Raw genomic sequence first — 6,076 nt, 5'->3', positions numbered from 1 at the left:
GAGCTCATGCACTTTGATTTCCCCACCTTGTACTAAGCATTGTACCATACTGGCTCGATTGATGTTAACCTCTGAATTATTAGCAGCTGGTAGGATGGACCTCCTTATAAGCTCAAACCACCCTTTGGCTTCAGGGTGAAGGTCTCCCCTTTTTATGAATTTTGGTCTCCCATCTGAGTACCTCTCCCAGTCAGTGGCTATGACACAGATATCTGATGCTATCTCTGAGAGCTCATCCTTATCGGGGCTTCTACTTATCCTTGCCTGATAACTCTCTTCATCAAAATGAGGTGATTTCAAGTGAAGAGCTCTTGTTATGGCACTTGGGCTGAAGTCCACCTCCCTTCCTCTCACATAGCTTTTGAAGGTTGGGGCTTTGGTCTTATCCTCTCTAACTGCATTTGCATAGAATTCTTTGATGAGGTTTCCATTGATCTTCCCCTCTGGACTGGTGAGCAATTGCCACCCCCTCTGTTCGATTTTTCTCCAAATCTGTGGTGATTCATTGGCATTGATTTGGAAGATTAACTCTGGCAATATCTTTCTGGCCCTTATCCGCTCAAATTCATGCACATGAAAGGCAGTCTTGAATCTCTTGTCATCAAAAGGAGCACTCACCATAGGTTCCTTCCTCTTTTGCCTCTTTGAGCTTGATGATGCCATGACTTGAGTTGTTTTTTTTTTTTTGAGGGGGTTTATGGCTTCGGGTAGATGAAGAGTGGGTTGGTTAAAGCAATGTGTGATGAAGGGTTTAGTGTGCCAATAGAAGTGTAGAGAGTGGGAATTTGAATGTGAGGAGTGAGCATGCACTAAGGTTCACTTATATAAGAAAATCATGAGTGAATGAAGGGTGTGGATTGCATGAATGTTTACTAGATGGACGGATGGGGTTGTTTATGAAGGAAAGACAAGGATCATCACTTAATGAGAGTGATTAGTTCGGTCTTCAAGGGTCTTCTTTCTCCAATGTTGCATGGCAACGTTTCCCCATGCGTTCCCTCTTGAGACATGTGTGTAGTGCTCTTCATTAAGTGGCAAAATCTCCCCCATTTAATTGTCCAATCAATCCCTTTTCATGCTTCTTTTCCTTTCCTATAAAGATTTGAAATAAGGAAATTATTATCATAAAAAAATTGAAACTCTACGGCTAGAATAAATTGAAAGAAAGGATTTGATTGTTCATTTATGAATTCCAACTAACTAACTAACTATTGGTGGGTCCTTATATGCATTTTGGTGGCACCATGGGGTGACACCAAACTTAGTTTGAAGCAATGTGATGAAAAGTTTTGTTCAAAGCTCCCAAGACTAGCATGCATCTTGGCTTGCTTTGAACACCAAACTTGTTCTTCACTATATACTGCATGATAAAGATTTCACCAAATGTTTGTCAAGTTTGGGTTGAAATTCATAAACATTGATTTATTCATTATTTTAAAAACATATAAAACATGGGTTGCCTCCCATGAAGCGCTTCTTTAACGTCACTAGTTTGACGTTTTCCCTTCATCAGGGTGGTTGGTAGTGCTTAAAGTCCTCCCCTCTTGCTGTGGACTTGTATCCATTGGTTGGATCAATGATCTCCACATGTTCCAGGGAAAGAACTCTGTTGATAGTGAAGACCTTAGGTAATTGAGATGGTACAGTAGGGAGATTAGGGGGAATATCTGGGAAGTAAGCTGAGACAACTCTATCCCCTGGAGAGAAATCTTCCGTAGGGATCTTCTTGTTCATCCATCTCCTTGGTACCTTCTTCTTTGTTTCTTTTGAGGTTGCCTTCCCCTTGGTGACCTCTTTTCTCCAAGGAGTTGTGATGCTGTCTTCGCCTGCCTCTAGAGGTTTGGGTTCCTCCAACTTTTCTTTGAGCTGTGGAAATTGCTGTTTTCCTTGTTTATCAATTGAGGGGGTTTCAGAATGAACTGGCTGTGCTTCAGTGCTTGTCTCCTCCTCCAGTGTCTCCTTATCATTTGTACTTAGTTCCTTGTCCTCTTGATCTATTTCTTGTGAGAGTTTGAAGACGTTGAAGCTGAGTCGTTCATCATGGATTCTCAATATTAGCTCCCCTTTCTCTACATCGATAAGTGCTCTGGCCGTAGCTAGGAATGGTCTTTCCAATATGATTGGGTGAGTGTGACTCTCTTCCATGTCCAGAATGAGAAAGTCTGTTGGGAGAAAGTACTTCCCAACCTTTAGCAACACATTTTCCACCACTCCTATTGCTTGCTTTTGAGTTTTGTCAGCTAGTCTGATGATTACATCTATGGGCATTATCTCATTAATCTGCAGCCTCTTCACCAGGGATAAAGCTAGTAAGTTGATGCTGGCCCCCAAATCACATAGTGCTCTATCGAACATAGTTTCACCTATGGCACAAGGGATGTAAAAACTCCCTGGGTCTCTTCTTTTCGTAGGCAGCTCAGGTTGAATAAGGGCACTACATTTCTTGTTCATCACTATAGTCTGGCCTCCTTTGAGTGAGCTTTTCCTGGGAAGAAGTTCCTTCATATACTTGATGAATGCAGGCATTTGTTGAATTGCCTTGATGAATGGTATGTTTACATGCAGAGATGCAAACAAGTCTAGGAACCTTGAGTATATTCTCTTTCCCACAGCACCATTGAGCAGTTGAGGGAAGGGAGCATAGAGCTTCAACAACTCTTGTTGTGAGATTTCTGGTTCTTTGTGCTCTCTATCCTCCTCCTTTGTTGAGTTGTCTTCAGGTTGTTTACACATTTTGCCTTGCTTGTCTTCAATCTCTTGATCACTTGTAGTGACCATTTTGTAATCTTCCCATCTTACTTTCTTTGCTTCTCCCTTGGGGTTTTTCTCCAAGTCACTTGGGAAGCTATCAGTAGGTTTGGGAATCTTCTCAGCTAAATACCCCACCTGGAATTCCAGCTTCCTAATGGTCTCTCCCTGGTTGTTAATATTGGCTCGCACCTCCTCTTTGAACACCTTATTTTCTTGAATCTCTTGGCATATTCCTTCAAGTAAGGCTTCAATCTTAGAGAGCTTGTCATCAATTGATGAGTGATTCCGAGCAGATGTGTTGTTTTGGTTTTGATAAGTGTGTGAAGAAGTGTTTTTGTGGGGGTGTTGAGATGTCCTCTGGGTGAATTGTTGGTGAGCTGCATTGTTGTTGGAGTTGTAACGTCTCTGGTCTTGGTTTTGATCTTGCTCATTTCCCCACCCAAAGTTTGGGTGGTTTCTCCATCCAGGGTTGTAAGTCTTGGAGTATGGATCATAGTTTTTCCTTGGTGAATTCCCAATGTAGTTAGCTTGCTCCTGACTCCCCTCTGCTTCTTCATTCACTCCTTCTTGGATTGTTGATGAAGATGAGATTGCTGCTACTTGGTTCCTCTCCATCTTCTTGGTGAGGTCAGCTAGCTGCTGGGTAATGAGCTTGTTTTGGGCCAACAGAGCATCTACATTGTTTAGCTCCATCACTCCTCTTGTGTTCCCTCTTTCGGAAGCATAGAAGTAGTCATTTTCTGCTACTATTTCAATAACATCTATGGCTTCCTCAATGGTCTTCTTCTTGTTCAAGGATCCTCCAGATGAATGGTCCACGGCCTTCTTTGACTCATAAGAGAGACCTTCATAGAAAATGTGCAGCTGGACCCATTCATTGAACATGTCAGGTGGACACCTCCTTGTCAAGTCCTTGAACCTCTCCCATGCTTCATACAGAGTCTCACCATCTTGTTGCTTGAAAGTTTGAACCTCAGCTCTCAGCCTATTGATTCGTTGAGGAGGGTAGAATCTTGCTAAGAATTTGTTCACCACATCCTCCCAAGTTGTCAAGCTCTCCCTTGGGAAGGATTCCAGCCACTTGGCTGCCTTGTCCCTGAGTTAGAAAGGAAATAATAGCAGTCTATAGGCGTCAGGATGAACACCATTAGATTTCACTGTGTCACATATTCTCAGGAAGGTGGTCAAATGTTGATTGGGGTCTTCATGAACACCTCCTCCAAACGAACAGTTGTTCTGGACAAGGGTGATGAGCTGTGGTTTAAGTTCAAAGTTGTTGGCATGGATTGTTGGCTTTTGGATGCTACTTCCACAATTGCCTGGGTTTGGATTAATGTAAGAGCTCAAAACTCTTCTATCCTCCCCAGCATGATTTGCTCCACCTCCTCTGCCATGGTTGTGAGTCTCTTCTTCATGATGATTTTCCATGTTTTTTTCCATGTTTGGTTCAAAGTATTCCTCAAAGTGTTCCTCCTCTTCTTCAGCACCAACTACTCATTTTTCTTTTGCCTCCCTCCTTAGTCTAAGGAAGGTTCTCTTAGGTTCAAAATCAAAGGAAGTTGAAGCCATGCTTCTTCTTCCTATCATACAACCAACAAGTACAAGCAAAGAAAATAAGTGCAAACAGTATTTGTGTCAGAATTACTGTTAGTTATGGGTGATGCAATATATCAAACAGTTAGTGGGTTAGCAAACAGAATTGAAAATAACAAAGAAAAACAAAAGAGTAGAGGGGGAAGGGAAGAAGTTTAACTGAAACAAAAAGTAAATTACTCAAAGAGAAAAATGTAATTCACAAAATAAAAATGCTCAATCTAGTGATCTTCCAATTTAATCATTGTTGATGCACAATCAATCCCCGGCAACGGCGCCATAAACTTGATGCACGGAAAACTTGTCTCTCAACAAATCTCCCTTCGGCAAGTGTACCGAAGTTGTCGTCAAGTAAAAACTCACAATAGAGTGAGGTCGAATCCCACAGGGATTGATTGATCAAGCAACTTTAATTAGAAGAATGTTCTAGTTGAGCAAATCCAGAATTTGGGTTGAGAGTTGCAGAAAATAAAATGGCGGGAATGTAAATAACAGAAAAGTAAATGCTAGAATTAAAGAACTGGAAGTAAATGACTAAGAATAAAATGCAGAATTGTAAATGGGAATGGGGGATTTGCTCATAAAAGTAAATAGCAGAAATTAAAGAGAATGGGTAAGATCAGAGATGGGGAGTTCATTGGGCTTAGGAGATGTTGCAATTCTCCGGATCAAGTTCATTTTCATCTCTTCCTCAATCAATGCACTCATTGATCTCCTTGGCAATCTTAAATGATTGAATTGCAATTTCTTGCAATTCAATCTCTCAAATCTTGATCAATAGCCAATTCCTTGGTCAATTGCTCATGATAAGAGATGAAGTATGGTCACTGATTATACCACATGCATTTCCCAAATCAAGTATTGAGAGTGTTATAGTCACATACCCATCCAAACCCAATTTGGTCCAGCATGAGAAAGCATTTCTAGCTTGATCTCTTCATTCCTCTTTCAAGGTTCAAAAGAGATCCAAGTTTGAATAGCTTCTCTTCCAAGATAACTACTCAATTGGATGAAGATCGAAAGCTTTCAAGTAAGATCAAGAGGAAAGATAGAAGAAGAATAATGAAAATTAGTATTGATCCATCAAATTACAACAGAGCTCCCTAACCCAATGAAAGGGGTTTAGTTGTTCATAGCTCTTGAAAATGAAAACAAAGATGGAGAATACATCATAAAACTAGAAATTGCAAAGAAAAGTAAATACAGAGAGTAGTTCTCTTTTTGCCGGCCTTCCAGAACTCCTTCTCAATTCAAAGCTACTCCTATATATACTACTCTTCTCAGCTTCTAGTGTGATTCTTCAAGTCTTGGGCCTTTGGATCTTGAGTTTGAAGCAGTTCCTTTCTTTATTTGGGCTTGGCTTTACTTGCAGAGAGAAAGTGCGAAGTGGGCGGAGACTTTAGTTCAGGACGTTAGGGGTGTTAATATTTAGTGAGAATAATAGTTCGAGAACGTTAGTGACACTTAACATTGCCACTAACGTTCCAATGCACCCCTTTGCCTCACGTTAAAACCCACGTTAACTAGGTTAACGTGGCTTTTAACGTTGCCTTGTGAACCTTCAAGAACGTTAGTGACACTCAACATTATCACTAACGTTCCAGTGTCCCCCTTCTTGCTTCACATTAAAGCCCACGTTAACTAGGTTAACATGGCTTCTAACATGGCCCTTGCCATCCTTCGAGAACGTTAGTGACATTCAACATTGTCACTAACGTTCCAATGTGCCCAT

General features: G+C 41.1%; 1 non-coding gene across 1 annotated transcript; it reads left to right on the top strand.

The window, feature by feature from the left end:
- The first annotated feature begins 3,634 nt into the window (after positions 1-3,634).
- Positions 3,635-3,738, top strand: LOC148564206 (small nucleolar RNA R71). Its single transcript, XR_015883826.1, has one exon. It is a non-coding gene; the product is annotated as a small nucleolar RNA R71 (small nucleolar RNA).
- The last annotated feature ends 2,338 nt before the right edge of the window (positions 3,739-6,076 follow it).

The sequence above is a fragment of the Arachis ipaensis genome, chromosome B5 (assembly GCF_059453495.1).
Source record: "Arachis ipaensis isolate K30076 ecotype BB chromosome B5, ASM5945349v1, whole genome shotgun sequence".
NCBI lineage: Eukaryota > Viridiplantae > Streptophyta > Magnoliopsida > Fabales > Fabaceae > Arachis > Arachis ipaensis.
Note: the sequence above shows the minus strand (reverse complement) of the source record. Positions and strands in the feature narration are given on the sequence as shown.